The sequence below is a fragment of the Scylla paramamosain genome, chromosome 20 (assembly GCF_035594125.1).
Source record: "Scylla paramamosain isolate STU-SP2022 chromosome 20, ASM3559412v1, whole genome shotgun sequence".
NCBI classification, from domain to species: domain Eukaryota; kingdom Metazoa; phylum Arthropoda; class Malacostraca; order Decapoda; family Portunidae; genus Scylla; species Scylla paramamosain.
Window position 1 is genome coordinate 11,541,495 of NC_087170.1, and position 20,000 is coordinate 11,561,494.

Genomic DNA, 20,000 nt, shown 5'->3' on the forward strand with positions numbered 1-20,000 from the left:
AACACAGGTTAATGATAATAATAGTAATGAACACTTTATTGATCAGTTCGAGACCACATTTTTTACTCAGCCTGATTTGTGACGCATCAATCCGACTGCATCTGTCTCGCGAAGAACACAGATATATAAATAGGATAACCAACTTACAACCAATACCAACACGGATCTTGCCCCTCAGATGGTGGAAGGATGAGGAAACATCCTTTTATCCTCCTACAAAAGGAGGTAGATCAGTGGCGTGAATGTTGGGAAAGCCAGAAAGAAATACCAAGAAGAGGACAAGAATTTACCTCCTCCGTTATCTCGAGGGCGCCATCGTGTTGTTGTTGCTGATTTATCGAATGAACCTGTGTGGCGCAACCTTTCCACCATGACAGAGAGAGAGAGAGAGAGAGAGAGAGAGAGAGAGAGAGAGAGAGAGAGAGAGAGAGAGAGAGAGAGGGGGAGGGAGAGAGAGGAAGAGAGAGAATATTAAAGTAAAGGGGAGGAACGGACGCTTTTAAGGGTAAAACGAGAGAGAGAGAGAGAGAGAGAGAGAGAGAGAGAGAGAGAGAGAGAGAGAGAGAGAGAGAGGTATGGAAGCCTTAAGGGTGAAGCCAGTGTTATTCTGAGTACATTACGTCACCTTGCGTCACGTCCTGATGCTGGCGAGAAATACTTCCTGTTTCGCCACCACGTCACGAGAGGGGCAGGGAGTCTTCTCTATTGCTCCGTCACGGCCAGGGGAGGGAGGAAAGTGCCCCTAATATCCATTCATGCCTTGACTCACCCCCATAATGCAAGTGGCGCCGTGTCAGCGTAGTGTTGTGGCGCCAGTCAATCAGTCAGTCTGTTTCTGTTTCAATAAGGGAGGATCAAGACACGTCCGATGTTCAAGTGGTTGATTTCTTTATTATTATTTTTTTTTTTTTTGGGGGGGGACAGTGGTAAGTAAGTTGAGAGGTCTTCTTGTTCTTGTTCTTTTTTTTTATCTTCTGTCTCTTCTTTTCCTGGTGTTTTCTTCTTAATTTTGTGTCTGTTCTTTTCCTGTTTTTTTTTTCTTGCTCCTTTTTTTGTTTCTTCTTCTTCTTCTTCTTCTTCTTCTTCTTCTTCTTCTTCTTCTTCTTCTTCTTCTTCTTCGCCTCCTCCTCCTCCCCTTCAAATCAAATAGATACAGAACACATACCAGCCACTCGTATGCAGCAACAAAATACAGAAACAACACAGACCACGCTGCTCACTCACAGAAAACGTGCACTCTCCCAGCCGCACTGACACGCCCTGCTGAACTTCCCACCAAGCCAGCCAGTCCCGCCCTGCCTCTTACATTAAAGGCTCTTGCCCACAACTTCTGGTGCTGCGTGAATGTTTGTAATGTTATTTATTTACATATAGGTTGTCGGCCACTTGTAGTTTAAGGGGTGTTAGTTTTACCCGCCAGTTTGACCTTATCAGTGTGAAAACGTGAAACAGGCAGATGGACAGACACAGAAGATGACGGACGGGAGGACTGACAGACAGACAGACAGACAGACGGATTTAGTGTTCATAGTAACATAGACGCAAGGAAGCTTTAGGATATTTAAAAGGACAAATAAGAACGTACACTGAAATATAAACGCGTATGTTGCTCAAAAGAAGTAACAGGTTGCCTTGCCAAATTTAACATTGCGTCGCTTGTTCGTGTGCAGGACAATGAAGAGGAGGCGAAATAATTAGTGTATACGTAAAATCTTTATCTGTTTGTTTTGTGCGCAAGACGGAGGATAGTAAACAAAACTGTCTGTACATCAATTCCTTATATTTTATTCATTATTCGTGTTCAGTACAACGCAGATAACAGAAAGCGAAATCCGTGATCATTACATCAGCTCCGTATATTCCTTCGTATACAAGACAAACAACAGACAACAAAATCAATAGTCCATACATTTAACCTATGTATTTATTCATACACAAGACAGATAATGCGAAACTAAAAAATACATAAGCCCTCTATATCATTTTTTTTTATCCTAATGCAATACAGACAGAAAACTTAATACGAACTATTCATCCTTTATATTTATTCGTACAAAAAACAGAGGATGAAAAGCGAAGTGCGTAGTGCTTAGTTACAAAACCCACCCTCTGGTCTCGCTAAATGCCGCCACCCACGCGATGCTGCGTAGCTAAATGGCGCGCTGCAGTGTGACAAACCTCCATTGCATTCATACATGTTCACCCAAGATGCGCTAACCACTGCTCTCTCTCTCTCTCTCTCTCTCTCTCTCTCTCTCTCTCTCTCTCTCTCTCTCTCTCTCTCTCTCTCTCTCTCTCTCTCTCTTTTAGACATGATTGCTAGATAAATAACGCTTCGTCCCTATTTTTAGCCTGTCCTCATCACCGCTGCGCAGACTGAATGGGTGAGTGGCTTGACGCAACACACACACACACACACACTACTGCATTATCCCGTACAGAGGCCATGCATAATGTAAAGCTTAGATATGCATGAATACTCGTACTACATACATACATACATATATACATACATACATACATTAATACATGCATACATACATTTACATACATTCAAAGTTTCAGAGCTTGAATGTCACGTGATGTACTCTCTCTCTCTCTCTCTCTCTCTCTCTCTCTCTCTCTCTCTCTCTCTCTCTCTCTCTCTCTCTCTCTCTCTCTCTCTTGTTTGCTTGTTTGTATGTTACACAGGATGATGAAAGGAAAGTGGTGATGGTGATGATGAGGAGGAGGAAAAAGTGGTGAGGAGGATGCTCTCAATAAATTTATGAGAGAGAGAGAGAGAGAGAGAGAGAGAGAGAGAGAGAGAGAGAGAGAGAGAGAGAGAGAGAGAGAGAGTATTAAAGGAAAGGGGAAGAAACGAGGCTTTTAAGGGAAAACGCGAGAGAGAGAGAGAGAGAGAGAGAGAGAGAGAGAGAGAGAGAGAGAGAGAGAGAGAGAGAGAGAGAGAGAGAGAGAGAAACGGAATGTTGGACAGGCAGGGAAAATCGATTAACTCCAAAAAGAATATTAATATGAGAAAAGGGGAAACATACATACATACATACATGCTGAGCGCCGTGTGTGTGTGTGTGTGTGTGTGTGTGTGTGTGTGTGTGTGTGTGTGTGGACATGACGAGTGAGCACCCACCCTCCCATTAAGATTTACTAGACCCAATTGAAGTAGTTTTCCTTAAAAGACTTGCGGTAGAAAAGCAAGGACACCCTACCGCCTACACACGGCTTGATTGGGAGTTAGGAGGGTGGGTGTTGGTGGGGGGTCACGAGAGACGATGTGGAGGAAGGGGAGGTGGTAGAAGAAGGACACGGCTGGAAGGGGGAGAAAGGGAGGGAGGGTAGGAGGTAAAGTACTGCTAGAAAATCTCTAATCTAGAAAAAAAAAAAATACTGGTGAACTATTTTGACAACATCGGAAAGTGTTCATCCTCAGGTAAAGAAAAATACACACACACACACACACACACACACACACACACACACACACACACACACACACACACACACACACACACACACACACACACACACACACACACACACACACACAGTATTGCGCTTTATCACTCAAGCTTATACTAGATTAGACTTTTCTCAATAGCAAAAGGGAAGGAAAGCGAGAACTTAAAATTCAGCAAAGGGGGACGAAACGAAAAGAGGAAGGAGAAAAGAAGGAGAGATGGGGCAAAAGAAAAAATAGAAGGGAGGATACATGAAAATTTGAGGGGAATGAGGTAAGTATAGCGAACAAGGACGTTGCGAGGTAAGGAGGAAACGAGAGGAGATGAAGGGAAGGAAAGTGAGGGAGAAGGAGGGAAGAGGGGGAGAAAGGAAGAAGATATGGACAGTTAAGGAAAATGAGGTAAGTAGGGAGAACAAGGACAAGGGAAGGTATGGAGGAAGTGAAGAGGAGGAGGAGGAGAAGGAGGAGGAGGAGGAGGAGGAGGAGGAGGAGGAGGAGAGTAAAGATATGGGTGTGCAATGTAGTAGGGAAGGAGTAGAAATATAGCTTAGTGATGTGGTGTTACTGTGGTGGTGTGGCAGGGGTGTGGCAGCGTTGTATGGTCGTGGCAGGAAGGAAGGGTGATGGTGGCAGTGGTGATGAGACGAGGCTATGGAGTGTGACGGGAATGTGCAGGGGGTGTGACGGGTGGGATGCAGCGATGTAAGGGGAAGAATGTGGTGACGTAATGATGACGGTAAGTAGCGGGTAATGGTTATGCTCCGACGTGTGGTGGGGCTGTGGCATGGATGGCTGATATGGTATGTAGAGGCATCGTAGGGAATTATGGTACTGTGATGCACGCTATGTATTCAGTAACGCTTTGCTCTCTCACCACAACTATTTTCAGTCCTGAGAGATGATTAGCCAGATTTTCATGAGTGTTTCTCCTATTATTAATATAGAACTCTTGCCAACCTGTGACTAGACCAGTAAAAACACCCTTAAAAAACACGTGCACCTTCAACTAAGAGTCTTTTGGAAGTAGTGAAGATGCGGCGCAGGAGTCTTTCAGAGTATGATCCTGTGGTACGGCGTGAGGTGTGTGGAAGAGATGCGAGTGTATAGGCGTGGTGTATGGAATGTGGTGTCGTTGTGATGTGTGTTGTAGAGTGTGGTGGGAATGCAACACGTGGCCTGGGGGATCTGGTGTGGGTGCTGCAGGAATGTGGACAGGTATACATATAAAGGTACTAGGCCTTGCTGGCGCCCGAGAGTGTAAGAAAGGCAGGAAAAGTGAGTGGCGAGTGTGTGGGGCGACACTGTACCCTCCCCACGGTTTTGGAGGACAAAGTGAAAGATGGAGGCGGAAGGAAGGGCCAGTGAGCTGCGTATGCTTGACCTCTGAGTGGACGTAAGGGGGAAAAAAAAAAATGACACGTTTCGGAAATAACTTGTATCATAAGTAGAGAACGTGCATCCCGTTAAGCAGCCGCGCATTGCAAGGCCACGAGAGTACGTGGTATGATCGCAAGTGACACGTCCGGAAATCAGCGTTTAATTGCGTGTGTCTTAATAGAAAAAAAATAGCTGATTTCCAAATTATACATCAAAGTATGACCTCGTCTAGTTCAGGAGAGTCCGTATAAATGCACTGGTGTGTGTATGTGTGTGTGAGTGTTATTGCTAGTTACTCTCTCTCTCTCTCTCTCTCTCTCTCTCTCTCTCTCTCTCTCTCTCTGTCAGTAGTTGCACAGGTCTTCAAGGGTATTTTTACGGTTTTAGTGACAGATTAACAACATTTCTACATTAATAACTGGAGAAACACCATTGAAAACCCTGATAATCATCTTTATAGCTTTGAAAAACAGTCGTGAGGAGAGAGAGAGAGTAGGAGCATTTCAGTTGAGCCTATTCTGCCCTGGTTCGTGTTTGCTGCGGTGACACGGTGCCGCACTGAGTGAAGATTGCGTTCATAATCACTTATCGGGGGTGGAGTGGGGAAAGGAGAGTCAGGAAGTGAGGATATTTATATTATTTGACATATTATTTGATAGCAATGTCAACTTTTGTGTGTGTGTGTGTGTGTGTGTGTGTGGGTGGGTGTTGGATCAGTGACAGGTGGCGCTGGGGAGTTACCACGGCGAGCGGCTGGCTGGCTGCAGTGTTTTGGTCAGCACTGATCAATCTTGCCCTACACGCTCTATTAACCAGTGTTTCCGTCTTCCCGACACCTTCTTCCTGCACCAAGCACCGTCAAGCATCACCAGAGAGGCACGAGTACGTAAGGTGAGTCCAGCGGGGCCAGTCTCTCCTCAGTCAGCCTTACTGCCTTCACAACACCCTAATCCTCCCTGTAGTGTCTTGTATTCGTTTATTTAGGATTCATTATTCGTTATTTAGTTTTTTTAGTGGTTAATTATTTATATTTAGGTTTTGTTTACGTCTGAGTCTGGAAAGAGTTGGAAATTTATTCAAATATTAATGTTCGCCAATATGTAAACAAGCCGTCAGCTGTGTTATTAGCCATTATTTGCCTCGTCTCTCACTTATTGTAAGCCTAACATATCACAAGATAGATCCACATGTCTAGCCTTCATATCCGCTGGTCAGATATATCCGTCATTGCCTGGTTTTGGTGTTATATAGGAATAAATAAGGCAACATGGCCGCCGGCTCCCCCATTGAGGTCGCCGCCGAGGGCCGCCATGATGGACTGGCACCTGTTCCGGCTTGTTGGTTCCAATATTTTTTTACATTTTTCTGAATTAATTTATTTGGCTTGTATAGTAAGATTTTATGGTTTCTAAAAATATTTCGTTGCTTTTGAAGTGTTTTTCTTGCTTCAGTTAAGTAAATGTGCTGAATTTGGTGTGGTTTTTTATGTAAATAAGGGGCAGTTTGTACGGTGAAATTTACCCAGCCTGGTTTTTGGCTTTTTTATTTGAGGCTTTAATGAAGATTTTATTGCTTCAAAAAATCGTTTATGATTTTTAAAGTATGTTGCGTTCCTGTTGAGTTAAGTATGTGGAATTTGAATAGGCTTATTGTCCCGTTGAAAGTGGCGATTTTGTCATTTTTTAGCTTCTTTATTTTTTTATTGTAGCTTGTAACTAAGTGTGCATTATTTTAAAAAATAGTTCAGATTTTTTAAAATGTTTTTTTACCAGTGTAAAGTGAAATAGGTGGACTTTTCAGTGTTTTTAATGGTGTCAAAAATTCCAACACTTTTTCCATATTTCACATAATATTTCTTTATAACTACTGAGACTGGAGGTGTTTTGATATTGTGAATATTAATTAAAGTAATTGTCAAGTCAGAATATATGATGCATTCGAGCCTAGCTTCATTTTTTCTATGGGTCAATTTCAAAATGAAATACGTTACGTACGTATGGCAGCGGGGCGCCGGCAACTCGCCTGTGACGTCATCAAGGATTCGGGACTCGGTCTGCTCCAGTGTCTCCTCAATATTTACCGTAATTTCCAGTGTTTTCCAAGTGTTTCCAGCTGTTTCTAAAGTCAGGCGTGTAGATAGCTGTAGTAGAAGGAAGAAAATAAGAGAAATGAAAGAGGAGAAGGAAGAAATAAAAAGAAATGGAGGAGGAGGCAAAACAGGTAAACAATATTTAGCTTAGTTTCCCTTGCTGCCCTGCAGTTCTCTGTAATATTTGGTGTGTTTTGGGTGTTTTATGTGTTTAGGATGTATGTAGGAATATTGTGGGGTGTTTAGAGTGTGTTTTGGTGGTGTTTAGGTGTGTTCTGGGTGTATATTTGCTGTTATCATTGTGTTTTGGGTGAATTTTAGGTGTTTTAAATGTGGTTTAGGATATTTTTAGTTATATTGTAAGTGGTTTGAGTCGTATGGGGTGTTTTGAGTATATTGTGGGATGTTTTTGTGTGTTATGGGTGTGTTTGGGGGTATATTGAGGTGTAGTGAGTTTGTTTTGGGTATATTTTCTGTTTTAAGTGTTTCTGTGAGTTTGGGTGTGTGTGTCGGGTCTTTTGAGGTGTATTTGATTGTGTGCAAGTAGTTTTGGGTCTTTAAGGCTGTGTTTGTGGCGTGTTTGTGGTGTTGAGTGGTGCTTTAAGTGTGTTTTGGATGTTTTGATGTGTTTTGGGTGTGTTTGATGAGTTTTGGGGTGTTGTAGTGTATTTTGGGTGTTTTAAATCTTTTGAGTGTGTTTGGATGAGTTTTAGGTATATTGGGGTGCTTTGAGTGTGTTTTGGATAAATTTAGCGTGGTTGGGTGGGTTATTTGGATAATTTTAGATGTTATGGGGTGTTTTGAGTGAATATTCAATATTTGGTTGTGTTTAGGTGAGTGTAGTGGGTATTTCGGGGTGTTGTGATGTGTTTTGATTGTGTTTTGGATGTTTTGAGTGTATTTTGAGTGTGTTTTGGTAAGTTTTGTTGCATGTAGGGATGTTGAGTGTCATATATATATATATATATATATATATATATATATATATATATATATATATATATATATATATATATATAATGGGAACGCAATGAGAAGAGGGACAAAAGAACATGGGATGCACCGCCTGTGTTCATACCGGGATCTGATGTCAGTTCTTGTGAAGGGCCAGAATGCATATTCCTGAAGTCTGGAAGGAGTCATCCGCCAGCCTGTATGGACACTAGGCTGTAGCTCCAAAACTAACTGTAGGATTCTCTCTAAAATTGTCTCATTGAGATTCTCGCACAAAATTACCTATACGTAACTTAATCTAACCTAACCTAACCGCTACAAGAGTAAATGGGCTGAAACATTACCAGACTTTGGGAATATGCCTCCAGAGGGATACGGGTTAAGGTCGCTTCACACACATCAGTGCCGTATTCGTTCCGTGCTGTTCAGTGCTTCAGTGTCAGTAAAAATAAAATTCATCATTTTGGAATTCAGCGGAGGCATTTACACACGTCCGGCGAAGTACCGTGTTTTGACTGAAGTGATTGTTACGTCTCCGTTCCGTGAAATGGAATATCGTCGTCACTGGTATTTTAAAAATTTTCACGGATGTCGGACAAGTGTTTGAAATAAAATAGAGGAAATTGAAATGGTGATAAATACTCTTTTTAATTGATGTAATTAATCACATTGTACATTATACTTACCACAACACACCACATCACACCACACCACATCATAACACACCACACCATACCACACCACACCACACATCACTGAGCAATGTCATCAAACAGTTTTTGGACATTCTTAAGTACTGGAAAATTTTTGTTTCATCATTAATTAATTCCTCGTACAGAGTAGCAAAATCTCCTTCAGTTTCTCTTTTTCTTCCACGTTTCATGTACCCACTTTTGTTTTCTTTATTTTTTGTTAAGCAAGCATCTTGCTCTTCATCAAGAATTATGACAATCATAGCCAACTCCACGTCTGAAAGGATATGTGTGCATAGACGTCACGAAAGCAACATGGATATCACTGACACTATACGATACTAATACGGCACTGATAGGTGTGAAACCACTTTTGAGTGTACTATTCAGATAGTGTACCCACTATCTGCCAATTTCACTGGGACAAAAGCACAATTAGGTGACTGTTAAGAAGAAGAAGAAGAACAATAATAATGATAATAATAATAATAATACTCGTATAATAAAAGGAGTTAAGCCATCTATATAGTTAGATAGATTGATATCATTATTATTGTTATCATCATTATTACATATCAAGGTATTGTGACATTATTATTAATAATATGTTATTATTATTATTATTATTATTATTATTATTATTATTGTTATTATTATTATTATTATTATTATTATCATATTTCAGCTATCAACATCAGAACAGTATATGAATATGGCAAATGCTGTTTTGACATCATTTCCTGCCATCCTGAGAAACAGTGATCTCGAGTAGCATGAATTGCAGCTACAATGGAAATTGCGCATCCAGCGCAAGTTTCAGAATTCAAGAAAGAGGCAGGATTCCTCAGTGACTGAGGTGATGTCAAGGAAAAAGAAAATCCCTTGCATAGCGCCAAAAGAGACTACGTGTCCACTGATGTATGGAGTAAAGGCTTACCTTCCACCAAGGCCCCATTCAGAAGATGATGAATCATTAGAGAGACATAGACAGTGGCTTGCTCTACACTGGATGAAGAAAGATCCTGAGTTAGATAAGGTATGTGATATTTTGTTATATATTTCAGAGACTTCTTTACTGGTGTTGTTTAAAAATACCTGCTCTTATGTAAGCAATTTCAATGGTACTGGTGGATAGCCACTGAAAAATTATGCTTGTATATATATATATATATATATATATATATATATATATATATATATATATATATATATATATATATATATATATATATATATATATGAGGGAGAGAGGGAGGCTGGCGGGACAGTCAACTTATGAAAACTAATTTTACTTTAATGATTTTTCCTCAGGCTGAACGCCTCATGCAGTTGACACTCTCTGAGAGACGCAAAAAAATAATCAATGGGAACATTCTTGTAACAGAAATCCTGAACTTGTACCCGTGGATTCAGACTTTTGATGGCATAAGTGTGTATATATGTACACTTTATGGATTTTGCTACATATTGTTACTAATTGTCAACTTTATTTGTAGGGCTATAATGTATATAGCTATTTATATTTTATAGTAGGTAATTGATATTTAACTACTGGTACTTCCATTCTCCCTCTCAGGCTCAAAGGCCTCAGTGACGGGAGATAAGCACTCATAACTAAGTACATTTATTGCAGATGCTCATCTCTGTAACCTTCACTTATAATTATTTGATGCTTATATCTTTACAGATAATCAAGGAGTTCCTGAGATTAGAACCACAAGGGGATGAACCAGACCCAAGAGTAGCAGTTTTGAAAGGGCTGGAGAAATATAGGCTCCCAATAATTGCCATTCTCAAAAAAGAAAAGCAGTTCCTCTGTATATGGAAACCTTACTTGAACTCTATGACCACGATGAAAGTCAATGCGAGTAATGTCTAGTTCAATTTGTTCATTTCAGTAGCTGGTAGCAATTTAATATATGTATCTTTTCATCATTAGCAATGCATCTTTCACTTTTATAAGCCTAGTATTCATGAAACTATGCTGCATGCAAAAACCAAACATTGTATTAAGCATGACCTATCTAACTGTAATGCTTGAACCAATTTCTATAAAGGTACTAATTTAATTGTTAAATTCCTGCTCTTCTATCAAATTTTTGGCTGAGTGCTATGGCTAAATAATTGTTTGCAGCATAAGTGATGTTAAAGATTTTAATAGGTGTAAAGCATCTCTCTCTCTCTCTCTCTCTCTCTCTCTCTCTCTCTCTCTCTCTCTCTCTCTCTCTCTCTCTCTCTCTCTCTCTCTCTCTCTCTCTCTCTCTCTCTCTCTCGTAAGGAAAGACATTATTTCTAGTGTAAATAAACCCAATAGGCTGTCCAATTTGAAATTTAAAATGTAAATATTATCAATCTTTTTAGAAATGTTAGCTGCATCCTCTTCCCTTGCAGTCCAATAAGACAGGTCACTAATTCGTGTGGAGATAGAATTCTTGGAGTCACCTTTGCCGGCACTAGCGCAAGTGCAAACAGTCTGATAAAGGTTTCTTCCATGGTTGTGATGAAGTTCAGGATTTCTCACACTGTTTTGGTGGATATGATGAGTAGAATCGGGAGTTCGGAACATCAGTGCGTTATGTCGGGGCATGTAGGTTCGGCTGGGGTTTTCTTTCTTTCTTTTTTTTTTTTTTCGATCAGTACTCATCATATTCTTACGAGGACTTGCTAGACAAAGGATTATTGCATTATGATATTACCCAAATAGTGTCTCAAGTAAAAAACATAACCGCATACTTGTACAAAAGATTTGCTGCTGTGACACACATGACAAAAATCATTAGTATACTGGTCGTTCTGAGCATTCAATCAAAATGCTTGTCATTCATATAATTAGTAGAACCATCAAGGAGCTTTATTTTTGTTAATTCTTATGTGATAAAGCAATAATTACAGGAGACTTTTAAAAGATTGGTACTCAAAATAGTGGACTGTCCTATTGGATGTGACCATATCTTCACTTTTTCCTTACACAGTTAATTTTCTTTTGTTTATTTGATTTACTTATTATCATATTTATTTATATATTTATTTATTTGCACCAGATGCTTGCTTAGTTATATTGGGGTTACTTCACCTGCTTGGAGAAAGGAAAGACTCCATTTTTACTAAGGTTAAATTTCAGTACCTTTGATTTTAGAGTGGTGTGTATATATTGAAATTTCTGAATATATTATCACCTTAAGATATACATCTACATATAAATTTTATTTTAATGTCAAAATGTTATTAATGTTTACACTATTATTTCTTCCTTAAGGTACCAGAAGAAGAACTAAGAACAGGGCAGTCTAGTGTGTATTTGATGGTGCACCTGTAGCTGAACCAACATGTATTTCTATGGCTGTAGTCTCATTGGTAGCAGGGCTTTGTGTTTAATATTAAACACCCAAAAAATTGTGAACATTTCCTCCGTTTCACAACATCCCATCTCTTAGGTATCAAGTATGACAAAGGTAACACTTCAAAAACAAGATCTCTACTTGTAAAACTCAATGAAGTAAAGACAGAATTGAGCTACAAAAATGCATAAATCTGCTTCCAAATATATTCAACTCCACACATAATGCCTCTCTCTCTCTCTCTCTCTCTCTCTCTCTCTCTCTCTCTCTCTCTCTCTCTCTCTCTCTCTCTCTCTCTCTCTCTCTCTCTCTCTCTCTCTCTCTCTCTCTCTCTCTCTCTCTCTCTCTCTCTCTCTCTCTCTCTTTCTCTCTGTCACACACACAGACACACTAGTCAATTACTAGTTAAAGATTAATCAGTGAAATAAATACATAACATTATGTTAATAAGTTTTCTAAAAGGAAAAGGAAATACTTGTACTTCCCCTTCTCCCCAACCCAGTATTCATGAAATCTTACTGAATTGTTATCTTATGTTTTATATATATATATATATATATATATATATATATATATATATATATATATATATATATATATATATATATATATATATATATATATATATATATATATATATATATATATATATATATATATATATATATATATATATATATATATATATATATATATATATATATATATATATATATATATATATATATATATATATATATATATATATATATATATATATATATATATATATATATATATATATATATATATATATATATATATATATATATATATATATATATATATATATATATATATATATATATATATATATATATATATATATATATATATATATATATATATATATATATATATATATATATATATATATATATATATATATATATATATATATATATATATTATATATATATATATATATATATATATATATATATATATATATATATATATATATATATATATATATATATATATGTTACAGTCAATACCTGAATCCAGACAATTTGTAAAGTGACTTATTTTTTCAGGCAATTTGTGAACTGCCTAACCTAACCTAACCTAACCTAACCTAACCTAACCTAACCTAACCTAACCTAACCAGGCAGTTCACAAATTGCCTGAAAAAATAAGTCACTTTACAAATTGTCTGGATTCAGGTATTGACTGTAACATATATATATATAATGAATGGAGAGTAGACTCTCTCTCTCTCTCTCTCTCTCTCTCTCTCTCTCTCTCTCTCTCTCTCTCTCTCTCTCTCTCTCTCTCTCTCTCTCTCTCTCTCTCTCTCTCTCTCTCTCTCTCTCTCTCTCCAAATTGGGAAGTATTCTTCATGTACCATATGATGCATATATATATATATATATTTTTTTTATATGCATTTTTTACCTTTTTTTTTATTTCTCTATGTTATTGCAAGTGATATGTGAAGCTTCTTATTACTGTTCTGAGCATTTCTGTAGATTTGTTTAGTTAGTATATCCCATAGAAATACTCATTTTCTTTTTTTGTGTGGCTTTAAAGGATTAATGGTGACATATGGATATGATCTGGGTTAAAAGCTTGTACAAATAAGGTTAAATGTCTATTTTTGCACTGGTTGTTTCCCTAAGTTTCTTAAAAGTACTGTGATATAATGATTAGCAGTGGACTAATTAATTATTCTTTACAGGTTCTGTAACTCCTTACATTTAATTTATGTTAACTTTACTTACATATTTTTTCCTTTAGTTTATGAATGGGAGGAAGGTTTAATATTCATATCTTAAGAGATGCTTACTTTCTTTTCCACATTGCAAGTTTTAGTGATTAATACTCACAAATGTGTATTATTTACTTAATGGCTTGTCAAAACAGGTTGTTTTTGTGTTGCTTTTTTTTTTTTTCTCATGCTAGGATGAAGTGTTACTAATGGAGTTTACTCGTATTTTTTACATCTGTTTTATATATCATTACAGTTTTGAGGGGAGCTTTCTGTTAAATGTTCAAGTGAAAAGCATATTATACTATAGATAATAAAAATTATAGTGTTTATTTTTTTATTTATTTATTTTTTTTAATGCAATGAAATGGAGGGAACATTTAATTGTATATGAATATATTGAATTTATTACCTATTCTTTCCCTAACCTTGAGACAGCAGTAGCTAGCTGCTAGTATTAAAGGTACTAATGATTCATCATCTGCCTAAGAAAGACTAACTAATTAGTCATTTAATTGACTAACCTATGATCCACTTTACTAATGTGGTTAGTAGAAGCAGCGAACAGTACGAAGGCATTAGTCAGATATATTTGAGTAAGACCATACTCAGGTTGAGTGCTCAGTTAGTCACAAATTGACTAACATTATGTTAGTCACTGTGACTAATGCTGCCACTCGTTCTAGACCCCATGGGTTTTACTAAAAAAGTTAGTCAGCACGACTAACTTTGGTTTTGTGTGTAGCGAGGATGGCAGGACAGTTTGGGAATACGGATGAAGATGATGTATTATGCAGTAAAGTTGAGGGGTTAAGTTTATCAGTACCTACTCACCTGGCTGTATTCTTCTTCTTCTTCTTCTTCTTCTTCTTCTTCTTCTTCTTCTTCTTCTTCTTCTTCTTCTTCTTCTTCTTCTTCTTCTTCTTCTTCTTCTTCTTCTTCTTCTTCTTCTTCTTCTTCTTCTTCTTCTTCTTCTTCTTCTTCTTCTTCTTCTTCTTCTTCTTCTTCTTCTTCTTCTTCTTCTTCTTCTTCTTCTTCTTCTTCTTCTTCTTCTTCTTCTTCTTCTTCTTCTTCTTCTTCTTCTTCTTCTTCTTCTTCTTCTTCTTCTTCTTCTTCTTCTTCTTCTTCTTCTTCTTCTTCTTCTTCTTCTTCTTCTTCTTCTTCTTCTTCTTCTTCTTCTTCTTCTTCTTCTTCTTCTTCTTCTTCTTCTTCTTCTTCTTCTTCTTCTTCTTCTTCTTCTTCTTCTTCTTCTTCTTCTTCTTCTTCTTCTTCTTCTTCTTCTTCTTCTTCTTCTTCTTCTTCTTCTTCTTCTTCTTCTTCTTCTTCTTCTTCTTCTTCTTCTTCTTCTTCTTCTTCTTCTTCTTCTTCTTCTTCTTCTTCTTCTTCTTCTTCTTCTTCTTCTTCTTCTTCTTCTTCTTCTTCTTCTTCTTCTTCTTCTTCTTCTTCTTCTTCTTCTTCTTCTTCTTCTTCTTCTTCTTCTTCTTCTTCTTCTTCTTCTTCTTCTTCTTCTTCTTCTTCTTCTTCTTCTTCTTCTTCTTCTTCTTCTTCTTCTTCTTCTTCTTCTTCTTCTTCTTCTTCTTCTTCTTCTTCTTCTTCTTCTTCTTCTTCTTCTTCTTCTTCTTCTTCTTCTTCTTCTTCTTCTTCTTCTTCTTCTTCTTCTTCTTCTTCTTCTTCTTCTTCTTCTTCTTCTTCTTCTTCTTCTTCTTCTTCTTCTTCTTCTTCTTCTTCTTCTTCTTCTTCTTCTTCTTCTTCTTCTTCTTCTTCTTCTTCTTCTTCTTCTTCTTCTTCTTCTTCTTCTTCTTCTTCTTCTTCTTCTTCTTCTTCTTCTTCTTCTTCTTCTTTCTTTCTTTCTTTCTTTCTTTCTTTCTTTCTTTCTTTCTTTCTTTCTTTCTTTCTTTCTTTCTTTCTTTCTTTCTTTCTTTCTTTCTTTCTTTCTTTCTTTCTTTCTTTCTTTCTTTCTTTCTTTCTTTTATTTTATTTTATTCCAAACGTGCGGGCGTATTTATTTCATTCCCACCAAAAATATAATTAAACTGCAAGATACAAAGTTATTTTCATTTGAATAATCCGACACCTCATAATAATTACGCAAGGGTAAGAAAACAACGTTAGTTTGCCGTACATTCCAAAACAAGACGGGAATACATAAACTCGCAGACCAGTCAACGAGTCAGAGCATCAGTCAGTGGCAGTGTTACCGTGTTCGCGTGACCTCAGATAGCTAAATTAGTGTGACAGTGGGTGACACACATCTCTGTCTTCTGGCTCTCGTCCACCCTTCTCTCTATCTATCTCTCATACAGTCCCTCCGTCTCTTCTTCGGTCTGTATTTTCTTCTTCTGTCTACATTCCCTTCCGTCACTCATTCGTCCACGCACTGATCGTTCCTTCTTTTAACATGTTCATCTTTTCACCTGCATCCTCTTCGACACCTTTATAAATCCGTCTGTGTCTTTTACTCGTACTGTGTCTAGTTTGTCGTTCTTCACTATCTGTCCTCATCCAGCGGTATCTGTCTGTATATACGTGGAGGAAATACACCTAGTTCTCACCCGCCTTTCATTACCATCAGGGCTTCGTATTCTTAACTCTTTTACTGCTATCGTTGTCCTTTGCTAACACTCAGGCAACTGTTAAAAATTGTTTGCAAGTATGGTTATAAGAGAGAATGTTGGAACAGGAAGTTTTCTCTCTCTCTCTCTCTCTCTCTCTCTCTCTCTCTCTCTCTCTCTCTCTCTCTCTCTCTCTCTCTCTCTCTCTCTCTCTCTCTCTCTCTCTCTCTCTCTCTCACTTTAAACACTTTAAACACTTTATTATGTTTGTCTGTAATACATATATAAGCTTAAGGTACAATTAATTGAAAGACAAACAGCCCCTTATGAAGCACAAGCTTTTTGGGCACACTTAATATCTACTTAATACTGAAATGTAAAACAACACTAAACTAAAAATCTAATTGAAGAAAATGTAAAAAAAAAAAATTAATAGCAATAACAAAAGATTTAGGGATAAATGGCTTTGCAAGAACAGGAAGGAAAGGAGAAAAATCATAATTATACATGAGAAATAGAGAAAATTGAAGTGGAATCTGATTATAAACAAGCAAATATTGTTTTGAGAATAATTAAACAAACAGAAATAAATATGTATATATACTAGAGGTTATAAACTATTTTAGTTACAGAGGATATGAACTATTTGGTTACAATACCAAGAAAAATAATTGATATTGATAAAAATTGATTGAAGTACAAGATGTGTCAGTATTGAGACAATAAATATTCTTTTAGTTTTCTCTTAAAGATATTTACGCTAAATGAATTTTTTATATGTGACAGGGTGCTATTCCATATTTTGGGACCTTTATACATTAGAGAGTGTTGGTAGAGAGTTAAGGTATGATGGGGAATCTGTAGAGAATGCCTGTAGCGTGTGGAGTGGTTATGAGTTAGGGTCAGGGTATTGTTGTTGTTGGAATTTATCAATTTGAACATGGGCTAGGCTAAAGAATTAATTCAGAGACTGCTGTACAAGTGAAGTGTCAAAGAAGTTGTGATTACGGTAAGTAGTGAAAGAGTTAAACATCTCAGAGCTGCATATTCACTACCTTCTACGAGCTGCTATTTGGGTATTCGAAAGTGTTTCTGTGATCCTAGTGACAGATTGACAAGGGCTCCACACTACTTCTTAGAGGCTGTACTGGAAGATACTTGTGTCATCGACAGTGTTTCCATTACTCTAGTGACAGATTGACTAGGATTCTGCACTTTTTCCTAGAGGCTGTGCAGGAAGTTTTCAGTCACCATCTGAAGTAAATGTTATGTTGGGTGCCTCTAAATGTCACGCTTTTAACAAACTCATCTTTTTTTTTTATTTCTTTCTCCTTTTATTGTTTATCAAGCACATGAAAACTCCCAAGCTTTATAACAAGATCACAACGAACTTCCTATGGTCAATACAACAAACAAAGCTGCGATCAGTATCCAGGAATTTCCATCCCATTGATGTGATCTCAGTAAGACACTTGCCATTAGACAAATAATTAAACGCACTGTTGATTGATAAGTGCAACAGACCGTCGACCCGAGGAAGCTGTTGAGTCATGGCGAGCTGAGGTTGGCAGTGGTCCGGCATGGCACTGATGCTCTTCGCCGGTGTTCTTCGCTGGGTGTGTGGTGACGCTCGCTCATCTACTGTCGTCATTTTGCTGTAGTAATAGTAGTAGTAGTAGTAGTAGTAGTAGTAGTAGCAGTAGTAGTCATGGTAGGAGGAGAAACAAAAAAAAAGGGGAAAGAAAAGGAAGAACAAAAGGAGAAAGAGAAAGAGTAATGACTCCTTAATGATATAAAAAAAATATAATCTGAAAAGGAAAATAAGATGAAAGAAATACGGAATGAAGCAAGAAAGGAAACGAAGCAGGAAAAAGGAAAAATGGGTGACTCAAATGTTAGAAATGTGCGTCTCGTTTTTCTTATTATTCTTTTTTCCTTCTCTTTTTCTCACGTTTCCTCTCCGTCTCATTGCTTGGCGTGTCTGTCTCAACGAACCCCAAGGTCGCCTGTTTGACTCCATTTATTTTGTCCTCCACGAATACATTCCCTTTATTTATTCATGTTTTCGACAATTTGCACGTTGTATCTTTCCTCGTATTCCTCATTATATCTCATCTTTTTTTTATTTTTATTTTTCTTAAGTTTTCCGTTTTCTTAACTGGTTAACTGCTTTTTCTTCTCCTACCCATCATCATCTATATCATCTGCCTCTTCTCCTCCTCTTTCTCTTTCTCCTTCTACTCCTCGTCTTCCTCCTCCTCCTCCTCCTCTTCCTCCTCCTCCTCCTCCTCCTCCTCCCATCCCTACCGTTGTAATATACTACTACTACTACTACTGCTGCTGCTGCTGCTGCTGCTGCTGCTGCTGTTGCTGCTGCTGCTGCTGCTGCTACTGCTACTGCTACTGCTGCTGCTGCTGCTACCGCTGCTGTCAATCAATCAGTGAGTCAGTCACTATGCATTTCTTGATTACTTTGATTTTCTCTTTTTTTCAGTAATCTATTTTTTTTCATAGGAAACTACATTTTTTTTATGTGACATGTTGCGAGCACCATTAAGTACATATTAGTCAAGACTTGCTTATGGTCCTGATTATTTATTCATTTATCTATCTATTAACCCATTTACAGAATTATTTTCTTTTAACTTTGTTATTATCTGTGCGTCACTTTTTGCGTCTCTGCAGGAGCGTCACGTCCCCAGCGCCTCTTCTGACGGTGGGGACACTCTTGTTAGCCCCCGTAACGCTGATTGAGAGAGGACCACGAGGGCCTTATCTCTCTCTCTCTCTCTCTCTCTCTCTCTCTCTCTCTCTCTCTCTCTCTCTCTCTCTCTCTCTCTCTCTCTCTCTCTCTCTCTCTCTCCTCCCCCATAGCACGCTTACACTCCTTCATTTCACTTGTTCCTCTGTCCTCTGCGCATCCTTCCCTTCCTTCCACCCACTCAGGCATCCTACCTCACCACACGCACACTCAAATGTTCCTTCCATCACCTGTCTTGTCATTATCCTTCCGCCCACACATGTATCCTCCATCCTTCCTGCCCCTGTGGTCTGCCCATTCCTATCCTTCCCTGACAAGGACACTCCATCCCACACCGCTCCGTCGCCAACCTGCTGCCCTCCGCTAATCGCTCGGGTGATAAGCGCCAAGGCTACGAGTACTTACAGTCACTTACGATGCAGTGGGTTGGTTTGGTGAAGTGCCCCGTGTTCCACGTGAAGCGTGCGTACTTTGCTGATCTCGTTGTCAAGGCGAAAGAAGAGCGTGGAGCGAGGGTGTATCTGTGGGGGAGGGGAGAAGGAATGTGAGGGTGGGTGTGTGAGGTGATGGGGTGTGGATTCCTTGAAGGTTTTGACTTGACAGGCGTGTTGTTAATTATCAGTTTCCACCTGATCAAGAGAATTTCTCATTACATTAAGGATACAAGAACATAAGGAAAGCTGCAAGAAGCCATGAGGCCTACACGTGACAATCAGTCACTATAAAACAAACATACATCCACCTGTCATGCCTATCCATATATTCATGTAATATTTTTTTTAAAGCTCAGCAGTGACTAGGCATTAACAACTTGATTACTTAATCTATCCAGTCATCTACCACTCTGTGAACTTTTTATTTCTTAAAATTAAACTTAACGAAGCTTAAATGTTTCTACAAAATACCTTTTTTGTCTTATTATAATTTACATTATTTTCCTTGTGTCTGTTTATAATGCGCATTGATTAATTACATATTTCACTGAGGGAGTGCTGGAAAAAAAGTTTCCTTGTTTTCTTTTGTTTAT

General features: G+C 37.9%; 1 long non-coding RNA gene across 1 annotated transcript in view; it reads left to right on the forward strand.

The window, feature by feature from the left end:
- The window catches only part of LOC135110317 (uncharacterized), a 141,574-nt gene extending 129,175 nt beyond the window's left edge, over nt 1-12,399 (forward strand). The window contains exons 4-6 of the long non-coding RNA XR_010273186.1: nt 9,258-9,608; nt 10,260-11,681; nt 11,829-12,399. This is a non-coding gene — a long non-coding RNA (uncharacterized LOC135110317). The remainder of the gene's footprint in view (nt 1-9,257; nt 9,609-10,259; nt 11,682-11,828) is intronic.
- Nucleotides 12,400-20,000: the final 7,601 nt, after the last annotated feature.